A 19,024-nucleotide genomic window follows, 5' to 3' on the forward strand; every position below is an offset into this window, starting at 1 on the left:
ACACAGACAAAATCCTATTGGAAAACCTGGTTCAGTCTGCTTTCCAACACTCGGAAGACAAATTCACCTTTCAGCAGGACAATAATTACACAAGGCCAACTATACACTGGAGTTGCTTTCCAAGATGATATTGAATGTTTCCGAGTGGCCTAGTTTAGTTAAATCCGCTTGAAAATCTATGGCAAGGCTTGAAAAAATGGCTGTCTACCAATGATCAACGATCAACATGACGGAGCTTGAAGAGCTATTGTTCAACCAGGTGTGGAAAGCTCTTAGACTCAAAGACTCACAGCTGTAATCACTCTTAGACTCAGAAAGACTCACAGCTGTAATCACTCTTAGACTCAGAAAGACTCACAGCTGTACTCACTCTTAGACTCAGAAAGACTCAGTTGTAATCGCTCTTAGAGACCAGAAAGACTCACAGCTGTAATCGCTCTTCGACTCAGAATGTAATCGCTGCCAAATCCCAGGTTCCCAGACATCTCCCAGGTTCCCAGACATCTCCCAGGTTCCCAGACATCTCCCAGGTTCCCGACATCTCCCAGGTCTCAGACATCTCCCAGGTCTCAGACATCTCCCAGGTCTCAGACATCTCCCAGGTCTCAGACATCTCCCAGGTCTCAGACATCTCCCAGGTCTCAGACATCTCCCAGGTCTCAGACATCTCCCAGGTCTCAGACATCTCCCAGGTCTCAGACATCTCCCAGACAGGTCTCAGACAGCTCCCAGACAGCTCCCAGACAGCTCCCAGACAGCTCCCAGACAGCTCCCAGACAGCTCCCAGACAGCTCCCAGACAGCTCCCAGACAGCTCCCAGACATCTCCCAGGTCTCAGACAGCTCCCAGACAGCTCCCAGACAGCTCCCAGACAGCTCCCAGACAGCTCCCAGGTGGTCTCTTTTTTAAAGTATCTTCAGTCACTTGCCAATCTTTTGAAGTGAAGCCAGGACTTTTCGCTTGGAACTAACCGCAACTTGTCTTGGAACAACAAAGTTTACTCCTCTCTCTTACTTTCATGTTTTGCCTAAGCAATTTGTTGTTGTTGTTGCTCTGGTCACATAAGAAGCTATGTATATAATAAATAAATAAATAAATATAATAAATATATTGTTATTCGTTCATCTCTGTTGCCGCATCTTGTGAGTTGCGGCAATAATACAGTAATACTGGGGCGGCAGGGTAGCCTAGTGTTTAGAGTGGAGGGGCGGCAGGGTAGCCTAGTGGTTAGAGTGGAGGGGCGGCAGGGTAGCCTAGTGGTTAGAGTGGAGGGGCGGCAGGGTAGCCTAGTGGTTAGAGTGGAGGGGCGGCAGGGTAGCCTAGTGGTTAGAGTGGAGGGGCGGCAGGGTAGCCTAGTGGTTAGAGTGGAGGGGCGGCAGGGTAGCCTAGTGGTTAGAGTGGAGGGGCGGCAGGGTAGCCTAGTGGTTAGAGGGAGGGGCGGCAGGGTAGCCTAGTGGTTAGAGTGGAGGGGCGGCAGGGTAGCCTAGTGGTTAGAGTGGAGGGGCGGCAGGGTAGCCTAGTGGTTAGAGTGGAGGGGCGGCAGGGTAGCCTAGTGGTTAGAGTGGAGGGGCGGCAGGGTAGCCTAGTGGTTAGAGTGGAGGGGCGGCAGGGTAGCCTAGTGGTTAGAGGGGGGGGGCGGCAGGGTAGCCTAGTGGTTAGAGTGGAGGGGCGGCAGGGTAGCCTAGTGGTTAGAGTGGAGGGGCGGCAGGGTAGCCTAGTGGTTAGAGTGGAGGGGCGGCAGGGTAGCCTAGTGGTTAGAGTGGAGGGGCGGCAGGGTAGCCTAGTGGTTAGAGTGTTGGACTAGTAACCGGAAGGTTGCAAGTTCAAATCCCCGAGCTGACAAGGTACAAATCTGTCGTTCTGCCCCTGAACAGGCAGTTAACCAGTTCCTAGGCCGTCATTTAAAATAAGAATTTGTTCTTATCTAACTGACTTGCCTAGTTAAATAAAGGTTAAATAAATAAATAAAATACTTCTGCCATTTTTAGAAAGCTCATTCTCCCTTTTCAAGGCAACCACTGTTGTTTGCCCCAGGTTTTGGTCGGTATAACGTATATTCAGTGCAGTCACCTTGACTTTTTCCAGCCTACAGCCTTATCCTAAAATTGATTAAATAATTCCCCCCTCATTAATCGTTCATCTCTGTTGGCATCTTGTGAGTTGCGGCAATAATACAGTAGGGGCGGCAGGGTAGCCTAGTGGTTAGAGTGGAGGGGCGGCAGGGTAGCCTAGTGGTTAGAGTGGAGGGGCGGCAGGGTAGCCTAGTGGTTAGAGTGGAGGGGCGGCAGGGTAGCCTAGTGGTTAGAGTGGAGGGGCGGCAGGGTAGCCTAGTGGTTAGAGTGGAGGGGCGGCAGGGTAGCCTAGTGGTTAGAGTGGAGGGGCGGCAGGGTAGCCTAGTGGTTAGAGTGGAGGGGCGGCAGGGTAGCCTAGTGGTTAGAGTGTTGGACTAGTAACCGGAAGGTTGCAAGTTCAAATCCCCGAGCTGACAAGGTACAAATCTGTCGTTCTGCCCCTGAACAGGCAGTTAACCAGTTCCTAGGCCGTCATTTAAAATAAGAATTTGTTCTTATCTAACTGACTTGCCTAGTTAAATAAAGGTTAAATAAATAAATAAAATACTTCTGCCATTTTTAGAAAGCTCATTCTCCCCTTTTCAAGGCAACCACTGTTGTTTGCCCCAGGTTTTGGTCGGTATAACGTATATTCAGTGCAGTCACCTTGACTTTTTCCACGTTTTGTTACGTTACAGCCTTATCCTAAAATTGATTAAATAATTCCCCCTCATTAATCGTTCATCTCTGTTGCCGCATCTTGTGAGTTGCGGCAATAATACAGTAATACTGGGGCGGCAGGGTAGCCTAGTGGTTAGAGTGGAGGGGCATCACAATACCACATAATGACATCACAATACCCCACAATGACATCACAATACCCCATAGTGACAAACCAAAAACAGGGTTCCTCACTAGGACAGAGAGGGGGGTTCAGAAGTCTTTTGACTCAGTACCAGTATCACCGTTGTACATTCTCAGCCAAGTGTGACTCAGACATTCCTCTAGAGGTTCAACCAAGAGCCATAACTTCTTAAACGGCTCACTGGATGAAAGTCAACAAACGGCTTGGTTCAGTTAGCTGTGGCTGGTGGAGAGCCCACCTCCTATATATCTAGACTGGACTCTGCAATTCAACACTTCACATGTTCATGCCCTGCTTATTGAAGTTCCAGTCCAAGGCACCTGATTATCTCTACTCTGTTTCTGTTCTCTGTTCTGATGTGACTGAGACCTGGAGGTTGGGGACCGCCATATTGCTTTACTTATCCTGGGGTTTCAGTTCGGGGGGGGTGGACAGGAGTGGATGACAGGACGGGGGTTGGGCAGGAGTGGATGACAGGAGGGGGGCTGGACAGGAGTGGATGACAGGAGGGGGGCTGGACAGGAGTGGACGACAGGAGGTGGGGGTGGACAGGAGACGGGGGTGGACAGGAGTGGATGACAGGAGGGGGGCTGGACAGGAGGGGGTGGACAGGAGTGGACGACAGGAGGGGGCTGGACAGGAGAGGGGGCTGGACAGGAGGGGGCTGGACAGGAGTGGACGACAGGAGGGAGGGGTTGGACAGGAGACGGGGGGTGGACAGGAGTGGATGACAGGAGGGGGGCTGGACAGGAGACGGGGGGTGGACAGGAGTGGATGACAGGAGGGGGCTGGACAGGAGGGGGTGGACAGGAGTGGATGACAGGAGGGGGGCTGGACAGGAGGGGGGTGGACAGGAGTGGATGACAGGAGGGGGCTGGACAGGAGGGGGTGGACAGGAGTGGACGACAGGAGGGGGGGCTGGACAGGACAGGGGGGGTGGACAGGAGTGGACGACAGGAGGGGGGGCTGGACAGGAGACGGGGGGTGGACAGGAGTGGACGACAGGGGGGGGAGGGGGGGTCGGAGATGGGGGAAGATAGATGTGTATAGTCATGTCCCTGCACATTCAAACATTCACCTTCCTTTTGGCTCTGTTTAAAACACAGACAGAATGTAGGCCTCTCTCTCTCTCTTCAACAACCGTGTCCCTGTGAAACCTCTGATTCTGATTCCCCAGCTGTTAGTGCTGGCCTGTTTGGGTTTCCAGTTGGTAGGGCAGGGGTAGGGGTAGGGGTAGGGGCAGGGGTAGGGGTAGGAGCAGGGGTAGGGGCAGGGGTAGCCCTGTTGAAGGACTCATCAGTCAGTAAGTAGCCAAAAGGGCCCGTAGAGCAGAAACCTTTGTCCTGTTTCTGTTTTAACGGGGAACCCACCCATGTTACGTGCCTTGATACATCTGTTCAAGTTTACCTTAAAAGCAGTCTGGAAAAGGAGAAACTGCAACCCGTTGTTTCATCTCATCTCATCTAACAACACGTTGTTTCATCTCATCTAACAACACGTTGTTTCATCTCATCTAACAACACGTTGTCTCATCTCATCTAACAACACGTTGTTTCATCTCATCTAACAACACGTTGTCTCATCTCATCTAACAACACGTTGTCTCATCTCATCTAACAACACGTTGTCTCATCTCATCTAACAACACGTTGTCTCATCTCATCTAACAACACGTTGTCTCATCTCATCTAACAACACGTTGTCTCATCTCATCTAACAACACGTTGTCTCATCTCATCTAACAACACGTTGTCTCATCTCATCTAACAACACGTTGTCTCATCTCATCTAACAACACGTTGTCTCATCTCATCTAACAACACGTTGTCTCATCTCATCTAACAACACGTTGTCTCATCTCATCTAACAACACGTTGTTTCATCTCATCTAACAACACGTTGTTTCATCTCATCTAACAACACGTTGTTTCATCTCATCTAACAACACGTTGTTTCATCTCATCTCATCTAACAACACGTTGTTTCATCTCATCTCATCTAACAACACGTTGTCTCATCTCATCTAACAACACGTTGTCTCATCTCATCTAACAACACGTTGTCTCATCTCATCTAACAACACGTTGTCTCATCTCATCTAACAACACGTTGTCTCATCTCATCTAACAACACGTTGTTTCATCTCATCTAACAACACGTTGTTTCATCTCATCTAACAACACGTTGTTTCATCTCATCTAACAACACGTTGTTTCATCTCATCTAACAACACGTTGTCTCATCTAATCTCACTGTCACATATCGCTAGCTTTAGCCATGTTAATCTGGGCAGGCAGTGGTTTCTGTCTCCTCTCCAGGTCAGGGGGGGGTCAGTGTTAACCTCCTGGGGGGGTGTGTGTGTCAGTGTTAACCTCCTGGTCGGCGGGGGGGGGCGGTCAGTGTTAATCTCCTTTTCAGGGAGGGGGGACGGGGACGGTCAGTGTTAACCTCCTGGTCAGGGAGGGGGCGGTCAGTGTTAACCTCCTGGTCAGGGAGGGGGAGACGGTCAGTTTCAACCTCCTGGTCTCTCTGGGAGGTAAAGAGCTATACAGAAGGTTCCTCTGTTATACAGGAAGGTCTTTGTTCTCGCCAGCCTCCTCCTTCCTGGCTGGATCCTCCTACCTGGCTGGGCCGGGCTGGATCCTCCTACCTGGCTGGGCCGGGCTGGATCCTCCTACCTGGCTGGGCCGGGCTGGATCCTCCTACCTGGCTGGGCCGGGCTGGATCCTCCTACCTGGCTGGGCCGGGCTGGATCCTCCTACCTGGCTGGGCCGGGCTGGATCCTCCTACCTGGCTGGGCCGGGCTGGATCCTCCTACCTGGCTGGGCCGGGCTGGATCCTCCTACCTGGCTGGGCCGGGCTGGATCCTCCTACCTGGCTGGGCCGGGCTGGATCCTCCTACCTGGCTGGGCCGGGCTGGATCCTCCTACCTGGCTGGGCCGGGCTGGATCCTCCTACCTGGCTGGATCCTCCTACCTGGCTGGGCCATCAACACCGCCACCCACCCAGACACCCACACCACGGCCCGCCCGCCCACCCACCCCAGGCTATCTTTGGTTCTCTTGCTCCATAGGCTGCCACCTGATCCACTCCCCTTCTCTCCTTTCCTCTCCCCTTCTCTCCTTTCCACTCCCCTTCTCTCCTTTCCTCTCCCCTTCTCTACTTTCCTCTCATCATCCAAGCCACACTGTTTATCTGCGTCCTGAATTGCATCCTGTTCTAGTGCATCCATAGGGATCTTCTGAACTGGGATTCCTAGCTCCACTCTGCCCAGCCAGACCTCTAGCTCCACTCTGCCCAGCCAGACCTCTAGCTCCACTCTGTCCAGCCAGACCTCTAGCTCCACTCTGCCCAGCCAGACCCCTAGCTCCACTCTGTCCAGCCAGACCTCTAGCTCCACTCTGTCCAGCCAGACCCCTAGCTCCACTCTACCCAGCCAGACCTCTAGCTCCACTCTGCCCAGCCAGACCTCTAGCTCCACTCTGCCCAGCCAGACCCCTAGCTCCACTCTGCCCAGCCAGACCCCTAGCTCCACTCTACCCAGCCAGACTCCTAGCTCCACTCTACCCAGCCAGACTCCTAGCTCCACTCTGCCCAGCCAGACCCCTAGCTCCACTCTGTCCAGCCAGACCCCTCGCTCCACTCTGTCCAGCCAGACACCCTCGCTCCACTCTGCCCAGCCAGACCCCTAGCTCCACTCTGCCCAGCCAGACCCCTAGCTCCACTCTGTCCAGCCAGACCCCTAGCTCCACTCTGTCCAGCCAGACCCCTAGCTCCACTCTGTCCAGCCAGACCCCTAGCTCCACTCTGTCCAGCCAGACCCCTAGCTCCACTCTGTCCCAGACTCCGAGCTCCACTCTGCCCAGCCAGACTGACTCTAACCTCTCTCTGTCCTCGGGGATGTTCCTTGGTCCTGTTTATAGTGTAGTGGCTGGCTGTGTAGGCAGCTCATATCCTGTTTATAATTTGGTGGCTGGCTGTGTAGACAGCTCATATCCTGTTTATAATTTGGTGGCTGGCTGTGTAGACAGCTCATATCCTGTTTATAGTGTAGTGGCTGGCTGTGTAGGCAGCTCATATCCTGTTTATAATTTGGTGGCTGGCTGTGTAGACAGCTCATATCCTGTTTATAGTGTAGTGGCGGGCTGTGTAGGCAGCTCATATCCTGTTTATAATTTGGTGGCTGGCTGTGTAGACAGCTCATATCCTGTTTATAATTTGGTGGCTGGCTGTGTAGACAGCTCATACCCTGTTTATAGTTTGGTGGCTGGCTGTGTAGACAGCTCATATCCTGTTTATAATTTGGTGGCTTGCTGTGTAGACAGCTCATATCCTGTTTATAGTCTGGTGGCTGGCTGTGTACGCTGCTCATATCCAGTTTATAGTTTGGTGGCTGGCTGCGTACGCTGCTCATATCCTCTTTATATTCTTGTCTGGCTGCTTACGCTGCTCATACCTGTTTATAGTCTGGTGGCTGGCTGCTTACGCTGCTCATATCCTGTTTATAGTCTGGTGGCTGGCTGCTTACGCTGCTCATATCCTGTTTATAGTGTAGTGGCTGGCTGTGTACGCTGCTCATATTCTGTTTATAGTTTGGTGGCTGGCTGCGTACGCTGCTCATATCCTCTTTATATTCTTGTGTCTGGCTGCTTACGCTGCTCATACCTGTTTATAGTCTGGTGGCTGGCTGCTTACGCTGCTCATATCCTGTTTATAGTCTTGTGGCTGGCTGTGTACGCTGCTCATTTCCTGTTTATAGTGTAGTGGCTGGCTGTGTAGGCAGCTCATATCCTGTTGATAGTGTAGTGGCTGGCTGTGTAGACAGCTCATATCCAGTTTATAGTCTGGTGGCTGGCTGTGTAGACAGCTCATATCCAGTTTATAGTCTGGTGGCTGGCTGTGTAGACAGCTCATATCCTGTTGATAGTGTAGTGGCTGGCTGTGTAGGCAGCTCATATCCTGTTTATAGTCTGGTGGCGGGCTGTGTAGGCAGCTCATATCCTGTTTATAGTGTAGTGGCGGGCTGTGTAGACAGCTCATATCCAGTTTATAGTGTAGTGGCGGGCTGTGTAGACAGCTCATATCCTGTTTATAGTGTAGTGGCGGGCTGTGTAGGCAGCTCATATCCTGTTTATAGTGTAGTGGCGGGCTGTGTAGGCAGCTCATATCCTATTTATAGTGTAGTGGCGGGCTGTGTAGACAGCTCATATCCAGTTTATAGTGTAGTGGCGGGCTGTGTAGACAGCTCATATCCAGTTTATAGTGTAGTGGCGGGCTGTGTACGCTGCTCATATCCTATTTATAGTGTAGTGGCTGGCTGTGTAGGCAGCTCATATCCTGTTTATAGTGTAGTGGCTGGCTGTGTAGGCAGCTCATATCCTGTTTATAGTGTAGTGGCGGGCTGTGTAGGCAGCTCATATCCTGTTTATAGTGTAGTGGCGGGCTGTGTAGACAGCTCATATCCTGTTTATAGTGTAGTGGCTGGCTGCTTACGCTGCTCATATCCTATTTATAGTGTAGTGGCTGGCTGTGTAGGCAGCTCATATCCTGTTTATAGTGTAGTGGCTGGCTGCTTACGCTGCTCATATCCTGTTCATAGTGTAGTGGCGGGCTGTGTACGCTGCTCATATCCTGTTTATAGTGTAGTGGCGGGCTGTGTAGACAGCTCATATCCTGTTTATAGTGTAGTGGCTGGCTGTGTAGGCTGCTCATATCCTGTTTATAGTGTAGTGGCTGGCTGTGTAGGCAGCTCATATCCTGTTTATAGTGTAGTGGCTGGCTGCTTACGCTGCTCATATCCTGTTCATAGTGTAGTGGCGGGCTGTGTACGCTGCTCATATCCTGTTTATAGTGTAGTGGCGGGCTGTGTAGACAGCTCATATCCTGTTTATAGTGTAGTGGCTGGCTGTGTAGGCAGCTCATATCCTGTTTATAGTGTAGTGGCGGGCTGTGTAGGCAGCTCATATCCTGTTTATAGTCTGGTGGCGGGCTGTGTACGCTGCTCATATCCTCTTTATAGTCTGGTGGCGGGCTGTGTAGGCAGCTCATATCCCGGGGATGAATCCCAAGGTCATGATAGTGTTGTCTTTCTCAAATTACTGCCCCCCCAGTGGCTGTTTTTAATATCCATACAGTCTGGTGTGTTTTTTAAAGGTCGACTCAATCTGAAAAACATCTTCTCTGTTTGGAAACGGCGCGTGTCGTATCGATATTAGTCAGACATTAATTCCAGTCCAAACGGAAAGTGCAGGTTAATTTTCGACATAAAGTCCGTATGGTCCAAAACAGAGTTTTGTGGACGAGTTCATCAGGTTCTATGTGAGGCTTGATTTTTTTTAAACATTTTTAATAAAAAAATATTTTTCACCTTTATTTTACCAGGTAGTCATGTTGAGAACACGTTCTCATTTACAATTGCGACCTGGCCAAGATAAAGCAAAGCAGTTCGACACATACAACAACACAGAGTTACACATGGAGTAAAACAAACATACAGTCAATAATACAGTAGAAAAGTCTATATACGATGTGAGCAAATGAGGTGAGATAAGGGAGGTAAAGGCAAAAAAAGGCCATGGTGGCGAAGTAAATACAATATAGCAAATAAAACACTGGAATGGTAGATTTGCAATGCAAGAATGTGCAAAGTAGAAATAAAAATAATGGGGTGCAAAGGAGCAAAATAAATAAATACAGTAGGGGAAGAGGTAGTTGTTTGGGCTAAATTATAGATGGGCTATGTACATTTGACTATGTCCCATCTGCCCACTACCACGGGATGAATAGCTACTGTGACTTGATAGAGAGCACTGGAACAGACTGTGTTTATATACAATACATTCTGAAAGTATTCAGACCCCTTTAACCTTTCCCACTTGTTGTTACGTTACAACCTTTCTCTAAAAATTGATTCATTTGTCTCCCCCCACTGCTCTTCAATCTACACACTACCCCATAATGACAAAGCAAAAACAGGTTTTTAGTAATGTTTGTAAATGTTTGTTTTGTTTTTTTAAATAACACTGAAGTTTCTAATTTCCATAAGTATTCAGTCCCTTTACTCAGTCCTTTGTTGAAGCACCTTTGAGCAGTGATTACCTTTCTAATGATATACTTTTTGAGTGTCAAACATGACTAAAACGGGAGTATCAAATGAACTTTTATTTTGGAAAATAGAGTGCTCAGTTTTTCGTGTGTGGCATTGCTGTACCACGAACCGCTAATAGCAATTTCAGCCAAAGACTCTTATACCAGCTGTCTAGTCTGGTTTTAGTAATGTGCAATAAGCATAAAACACAATTTATATAAGAAATTGGCAACTTATTCTCATTCTGACAAATTAGCTAGGCTTCTTGATTTCAACATGTGAACAAAGTGGACAGGCTTATTAGCATGCTGTTGAAACAGTTGGATATTAGACCGGGTGTGTTCATAACCATTCAACTGTTCTACCTTGTTAGCTGAGCAAATAGAGACAATTTGGCTAAACTTGAAATATAAAGATTAGCTGGCTAATCACTAAGCACGTGGGCTTGTGCTTGAGAGATTGTTAATGAGTGACTGTGCATTATGCATGGTTCTGGTCCATTTTCTTTTTACGAAAACAAAAGGCCATGTTCAGATCTTGAACCCCGAGAAAAGCAGTTCCAACTATTTAGATCAGATAATTACATTATTAGTGGGTCTTATGGTCGTTGAAGGAGTATATTTATCCAAGGTATAATTTTACAACCTCTAAGTAAGGGAATGGGGGTAGGTATAGGGGGCTGGGGGTAGGGGGCTGGAGGTAGGTATAGGGGCTGGGGGTAGGGATAGGGGGCTGGGGGTAGGGGGCTGTGGGGAGGGATAGGGGGCTGGGGATAGGGGGCTGGGGGTAGGGATAGGGGGCTGGGAATAGGGGGCTGGAGATAGGTATAGGGGGTAGGGGGTAGGTATAGGGGGGCTGGAGGTGGGTAGGGGGCTGGAGGTGGGTGGATAGGGGGGGGGCTGGAGGTGGGTATAGGGGGGCTGGAGGTGGGTATAGGGGGGTAGGGGGGCTGGAGGTGGGTATAGGGGGGCTGGGGATGGGGGGGTTGGGGGGAGGTATAGGGGGGCTGGGGGTAGGGTGGCTGGGGGTAGGGGGGCTGGGGGTAGGTATAGGGGGGCTGGGGGGAGATATAGGGGGCTACAGCCCCTTTACCCTTCAACCTGCTACAGCCCCTTTACCCTTCAACCTGCTACAGCCCCTTTACCCTTCAACCTGCTACAGCCCCTTTACCCTTCAACCTGCTACAGCCCCATTACCCTTCAACCTGCTACAGCCCCTTTACCCTTCAACCTTCAACCCTTCAACCTGCTACAGCCCCATTACCCTTTACCCTTCAACCTGCTACAGCCCCTTTACCCTTCAACCTGCTTACAGCCCCTTTACCCTTCAACCTGCTACAGCCCCATTACCCTTCAACCTGCTACAGCCCCATTACCCTTTACCCTTCAACCTGCTACAGCCCCTTTACCCTTCAACCTGCTACAGCCCCTTTACCCTTCAACCTGCTACAGCCCCTTTACCCTTCAACCTGCTACAGCCCCTTTACCCTTCAACCTGCTACAGCCCCATTACCCTTCAACCTGCTACAGCCCCTTTACCCTTCAACCTGCTTACAGCCCCTTTACCCTTCAACCTGCTACAGCCCCTTTACCCTTCAACCTGCTACAGCCCCTTTACCCTTCAACCTGCTACAGCCCCTTTACCCTTCAACCTGCTACAGCCCCTTTACCCTTCAACCTGCTACAGCCCCTTTACCCTTCAACCTGCTACAGCCCCATTACCCTTTACCCTTCAACCTGCTACAGCCCTTTACCCTTCAACCTGCTACAGCCCCTTTACCCTTCAACCTGCTACAGCCCCTTTACCCTTCAACCTGCTACAGCCCCTTTACCCTTCAACCTGCTACAGCCCCTTTACCCTTCAACCTGCTACAGCCCCTTTACCCTTCAACCTGCTTACAGCCCCTTTACCCTTCAACCTGCTACAGCCCCATTACCCTTCAACCTGCTACAGCCCCTTTACCCTTCAACCTGCTACAGCCCCTTTACCCTTCAACCTGCTTACAGCCCCTTTACCCTTCAACCTGCTACAGCCCCTTTACTTTTCAACCTGCTACAGCCCCTTTACCCTTCAACCTGCTACAGCCCCTTTACCCTTCAACCTGCTACAGCCCTGATATCTGATATTTAACTGTATAGATCTCCCCATCACTGCTATTTTCCTGATGGGGCTCAGGGCAAATGTATTGCACTATATAGGGAATAGGGCTCTGGTCTATAGTAGTGCACTATATAGGGAATAGGGTGCCATAGGGACTCTGGTCTAAAGTAGTACACAATATAGGGAATAGGGCTCTGGTCTAAAGTAGTGCACTATATAGGGAATAGGGTTCTGGTCTAAAGTAGTGCACTATATAGGGAATAGGGCTCTGGTATAAAGTAGTGCACTATATAGGGAATAGGGTTCTGGTCTAAAGTAGTGCACTATGTAGGGAATAGGGCTCTAGTCTAAAGTAGTGCACTATATAGGGAATAGGGTGCCATAGGGACTCTGGTCTAAAGTAGTACACAATATAGGGAATAGGGCTCTGGTCTAAAGTAGTGCACTATATAGGGAATAGGGTTCTGGTCTAAAGTAGTGCACTATGTAGGGAATAGGGTGCCATTTGGGATGTAGACTCTGCCTCCTGGTCTGAACAGTGAGAGCAGTTGAACCATGAAAGGGTTGTGAACTTAAGCATCATAAAGACAACCCCCCTCTCTCGCCCCCTCTCTTCCCCCACCTCTCTCGCCCCCCTCTCTTCCCCCACCTCTCTCGCCCCCTCCCATCTTCATCCCCCTGTCTTCCCCCTCCCATCTTCATCCCCTGTCTTCCCCCCTCCCATCTTCCCCCTCCCATCTTCATCCCCTGTCTTCCCCCTCCCATCTTCATCCCCTGTCTTCCCCCTCCCATCTTCATCCCCTGTCTTCCCCCTCCCATCTTCATCCCCTGTCTTCCCCCTCCCATCTTCCCCCTGTCTTCCATCTTCCCCTCCCATCTTCCCCCTCCCTCTTCCCATCTTCCCCTCCCATCTTCCCCTCCCATCTTCCCCTCCCATCTTCCCCCTCCTTCCCCTCCCATCTTCCCCCTCTCTCTTCCCCCTCCCATCTTCCCCCTCCCATCTTCCCCCCCATCTTCCCCCCTCCCATCTTCCCCCTCTCCCTCCCATCTTCCCCCCCCTCCCATCTTCCTCCCCTCTCCCCACCCTCCCATCTTCCCCCTCCCATCTTCCTCCCCCTCTCCCCCTCCCATCTTCCCCCTCCCATCTTCCCCCTCCTCAGAAGGCTTTTCCTCCCCTATACACAAAGGTCTGGTACTATGCGGGGAAACGGGATGCTTTGGTTTGTGGTTTTGGAAAGAAGCCACATAGTTCAGTCGGCCTCCTCGACCACATGTCTTGTAGAAACCAACTGGTTGTTGTTACTACTAGTCTGGAGACTAAATCACCCCCTGAGTCACACTAACATGATGGACAGGCAAGCTTCTTCACATACAGTGGGGCAAAAAGTATTTAGTCAGCCACCAATTGTGCAAGTTCTCCCACTTAAAAAGATGAGAGGCCTGTAATTTTCATCATAGGTCCACTTCAACTATGACAGACAAAATGAGAAAAAAATCCAGGAAGTCACATTGTAGGATTTTTAATGAATTTATAAGTAGAAATAGAAACTGGGTGTTGGGGGGGTGTAGTATAACAACAGGTCTGATAAACTGGGTGTTGGGGGTGTAGTATAACAACAGGTCTGATAAACTCAGTTGGTAGAGCATGGCGCTTGTAACGCCAGGGTAGTGGGTTCGATCCCCGGGACCACCCATACGTAGAATGTATGCACACATGACTGTAAGTCTGATAAAAGCGTCTGTAAATGGCATATATTATTTATATTTATTATATATATACCTATATATAATATTATTATATTATATTAGGTCTGATAAACTGGGTGTTGGGGGGGTGTAGTATAACAACAGGTCTGATAAACTGGGTGTTGGGGGGGTGTAGTATAACAACAGGTCTGATAAACTGGGTGTTGGGGGGTGTAGTATAACAACAGGTCTGATAAACTGGGTGTTGGGGGGGGGTGTAGTATAACAACAGGTCTGATAAACTGGGTGTTGGGGGGGGGGTGTAGTATAACAACAGGTCTGATAAACTGGGTGTTGGGGGGTGTAGAATAACAACAGGTCTGATAAACTGGGTGTTGGGGGGTGTAGTATAACAACAGGTCTGATAAACTGGGTGTTGGGGGGTGTAGTATAACAACAGGTCTGATAAACTGGGTGTTGGGGGGGTGTAGTATAACAACAGGTCTGATAAACTGGGTGTTGGGGGGGTGTAGTATAACAACAGGTCTGATAAACTGGGTGTTGGGGGGTGTAGTATAACAACAGGTCTGATAAACTGGGTGTTGGGGGGGTGTAGTATAACAACAGGTCTGATAAACTGGGTGTTGGGGGGTGTAGTATAACAACAGGTCTGATAAACTGGGTGTTGGGGGGGGGTGTAGTATAACAACAGGTCTGATAAACTGGGTGTTGGGGGTGTCTGAGGGTATAACAACAGGTCTGATAAACTGGGTGTTGGGGGGTGTAGTATAACAACATAACAGCAGGTCTGATAAACTGGGTGTTGGGGGGTGGTATAACAACAGGTCTGATAAACTGGGTGTTGGGGGTGTAGTATAACAACAGGTCTGATAAACTGGGTGTTGGGGTTCTATAACAACAGGTCTGATAAACTGGGTGTTGGGGGGGGGTGTAGTATAACAACAGGTCTGATAAACTGGGTGTTGGGGGGGTGTAGTATAACAACAGGTCTGATAAACTGGGTGTTGGGGGGTGTAGTATAACAACAGGTCTGATAAACTGGGTGTTGGGGGGTGTAGTCCATGTTGACTCTGATGCTTCCCACAGTTGTGTCTAGTTGTCTGGATGTCCTTTGGGTGGTGGACCATTCTTGACTCACAGCTGTAAACTGTTGAATGTGAAAAACCCAGCAGCGTAATGCAGTTCTTGACACAAACCCAGTGCGCCTGGCACCTACTACCATACCCCGTTCAAAGGCACTCAAATATCTTGTCTTGCCCATTCACCTTCTGAATGTCACACAATCCAGAATCTGCGAATGTTTTACAATCCATGTGTGGAAAGCTCTTAGAGACTTACCCAGAAAGACTCACAGCTGTAATCACTCTTAGAGACTCACCCAGAAAGACTCACAGCTGTAATCGCTCTTAGAGACTCTCCCAGAAAGACTCACAGCTGTAATCACTCTTAGAGACTCACCCAGAAAGACTCACAGCTGTAATCACTCTTAGAGACTCACCCAGAAAGACTCACAGCTGTAATCACTCTTAGAGACTTACCCAGAAAGACTCACAGCTGTAATCACTCTTAGAGACTTACCCAGAAAGACTCACAGCTGTAATCGCTCTTAGAGACTCACCCAGAAAGACTCACAGCTGTAATCACTCTTAGGGACTCACCCAGAAAGACTCACAGCTGTAATCGCTCTTAGAGACTTACCCAGAAAGACTCACAGCTGTAATCACTCTTAGAGACCCAGAAAGACTCACAGCTGTAATCACTCCTAGAGACCCAGAAAGACTCACAGCTGTAATCTCTCTTAGGGACTCACCCAGAAAGACTCACAGCTGTAATCACTCTTAGAGACTTACCCAGAAAGACTCACAGCTGTAATCACTCTTAGAGACTTACCCAGAAAGACTCACAGCTGTAATCACTCTTAGAGACTTACCCAGAAAGACTCACAGCTGTAATCACTCTTAGAGACTTACCCAGAAAGACTCACAGCTGTAATCACTCTTAGAGACACACCCAGAAAGACTCTGTAAAAGAAAGACCGCTTTAATCCCTGCCAGGGTTTTGACTCCGGTGTGAACAGGGCCTAAATTTACATATTTTGTACATTTGCTTTGTAATGTTTCTAAAACAATAAATGTATTCCTATTAAGAAGTGTTATATTTAATTTTATTTCAGTGTCTTTTAACCAAAATGGCACAGATGAGAGACCAACATCTTCACCTGCCCCTTTTAAAGGGGGGAGGTTACCGTGGTAACATGGTAGCAGAGTTCTCCCGAGCAGTTCAAACTCAAACATTTGAAAAACCATGTAAATATTCAAACGATGTAAATATTAAAACGGTGTAAATATTCAAAAAACACAAGTACAAAGTTTCACTTCAGTAGTACTTTTTATGCCCGTGGTGCAGCGCTTCTAAAAAATGAACGTTTCACTCAGCTCTTCATGTGAGCACGGCCCGGCCAGGCAGTGTTGCAGTGCGAGGTGGGATACGTTCTAGGATTCATAGTTCTTTTGACTTTTAGATTTGTTTGCTTCATTTACCAGCTATGAAACAAAACGTCAGGAATCCACCACTGCAGAAGTTAGTTTACTCGTTTACACGTGATCATACTTGACTCTCTTTTTAAAAATTATTTTTTTTTATTCACAAATGCGAGTGAAATAATAATAAAATAATAATATGCCATTTAGCAGATGCTTTTATCCAAAGCAACTTACAGTCATGTGTGCATACATTCTACGTATGGGTGGTCCCGGGAATCGAACCCACTATCCTGGCGTTACAAGCGCCATGCTCTACCAACTGAGCTACAGAAGGACCACAACGCTGGTACATTCCTGATCCATGACGTCCGGGAAAACATTCTTCCCAGAGTCTTGATGATCATCCAAATGCTTCCAGGTGCTTTTTTTTTTTTTTTTTTTTGGCAAACTGGAGTCAAATTTTTGGGGGGGATGACACTAGGTCCCGTTTTTATATGTGGCACAAAAAAAAAAACAATCACTGCATTCCACAAAAATAGTTTTTTGAGATACGAAGATGTTATTATACATTTAAATGAAACTGTTCCACAGAAATGTGCGTCTGAAAACCATAACTGACACGCAGATCAGTAGAAATATAAATAAATAAGATAAAATTGGCCTTCCACTTAAAGCCTATTACCTGCCATTTCCTAATGGTAATGGTAGGATGCCAGTAGGAGCGGGAGGAGGAGGGTTCAGTCATCTTCCTTTTTAAACTGATGGTTATCTTGATCTTTTGAAAAATGTTTTGTCCAATCGATTGTTTGGAAGAACAGACTACTTTTGGTCGTCCAAGATTTTTTGGCGTTGGCGACAGCCCTAGTAGTGTTACAGGCTGAACACACTGCTTGTGTCACGTGCACGAGTGTTGCAAAATAAATGTAGAAATCTTTATTATTCAATTATTGCACCCACACTGCTGGCGCGCGCCAACGAGCGTCTGCGTTGCCAAGGAAATAAAATAGAAGTCAGTTCTATTTCTGATGCAGATCGCGCTGCAAGTCCTGCCTCTCCCATCTCCTCATTGGTTTATAGAAGCAGGTACCCATGTGCCATCTCCTCATTGGTTATACTCATGTGGGTGACTGAAAGACGAACGTGGTCAGTGGCGGTGACACGGAACCTGAACCGGCTGCGCGCGTGCGCCATTGTACATACATTTATTTTGTTCCCACCCCACACCAAACGTGTTAAAATATCAGTACAAACTCTGAACCAATTACATTAATTTGGGGACAGGTCGAAAATCATTAAACCTTTATGACAATTTAGCCAGCTAGCTTGGTAGCTAATTTGTCCTATTTAGATAGCTTGCACTTGCTAGCTAATTTGTCCTATTTAGCTAGCTTGCACTTGCTAGCTTAGCTTGCACTTGCTAGCTAATTTGTCCTATTTAGATAGCTTGCTAGCTAATTTGTCCTATTTAGATAGCTTGCAGCTTGCACTTGATAGCTTGCACTTGCTTATTTGTCCTATTTAGATAGCTTGCACTTGCTAGCTTGATAGCTTGCACTTGCTATAATTTGTCTTTATTTGCTAGCTAATTTGTCCTATTTAGATAGCTTGCACTTGCTAGCTTATTTTTGTCCTATTTAGCTAGCTTGCACTTTTGTCCTATTTAGCTAATTTGTCCTATTTAGATAGCTTGCATTTAGCTAATTTGTCCTATTTAGATAGCTTGCACTTGCTAGCTAATTTGTCCTATTTAGCTAGCTTGCACTTGCTAGCTAATTTGTCCTGGGATATAAACATTGAGTTGTTATTTTACCTGAAATGCACAAGGTCCTCTACTCCGACAATTTAATCCACACACAAAACGGTCAACCGACTCGTTTCTAGTCCACTCTCCTCCTAGGCTTTTTCTTCTCTTGACTTTATATTGCGATTGGCAACTTTCATAACTTTCATTTATGGTTTTGCTTTCGAAATGACATGTTTTAAAAATGTCTTGATAATTTTTTTTGTGTTTTTTTGCCTTCCATCCTTTGTGCCTTGTTGCTAGTGCCAACAGTGGTATCTGTGACAACCCAGGCTGTGTTTGGGAAGAGCTGTACACAGACAGGCAACATGGATGTCTGGGGATACTTTTAGTTCTAGAACTTTGTACGTGTTCTAATGATGATGTAACAGAGGAGATCCATGTCTGACAACATGTCCTCCTGAGTTTAACGCAGCACGATTATAGTCAAGGTGAGTCCATGCTTCCGTCAGAACTACAGTCTACTGGTAGACTGTCTCTACAAGACTGTGTTCAGTCTACTAGTGGTAGACTGCACTCCATCCCATCTCCAAACTGCTAACCCCTGCAATGAAACTGAGGAGTAATACTTCATTAGTTATAGAAGATAACCCCTATTCATTTATTATTATTATTATTATAATATATATAATAATATATATATATATATTCTGTAATAGAGAGAGATTCCTCGGGATCTGTGTATTTTATGGAAAGCATTCCTCAATTTCCCACGTAAGCCTTCACTAACCCAAATTTCTCCTGGAAAGGAAATTGCTGTCATATTTCAAGAGTTGCCTCACTTGAGTGTTTTTGATGTGTTTTGATTTGTGCCTTTAAAAAAAGCTCCCCAACTTCTAACAGCTGTTAGTTTTGCAAGCCAGCGATGGGAAGGAGACCAAGAATGGAATGTTATTCTATATTTGATGTGGTGTTGGACCTAAATGCCAG

General features: G+C 47.9%; 1 protein-coding gene across 2 annotated transcripts in view; it reads left to right on the forward strand.

The window, feature by feature from the left end:
* The window catches only part of ryk (receptor like tyrosine kinase), a 158,550-nt gene that overhangs the window by 38,736 nt on the left and 100,790 nt on the right, over positions 1–19,024 (forward strand). The gene's annotated exons all lie outside the window — the stretch shown is intronic.

This window comes from Oncorhynchus keta, chromosome 22 (genome assembly GCF_023373465.1).
Source record: "Oncorhynchus keta strain PuntledgeMale-10-30-2019 chromosome 22, Oket_V2, whole genome shotgun sequence".
Classification (NCBI taxonomy): domain Eukaryota; kingdom Metazoa; phylum Chordata; class Actinopteri; order Salmoniformes; family Salmonidae; genus Oncorhynchus; species Oncorhynchus keta.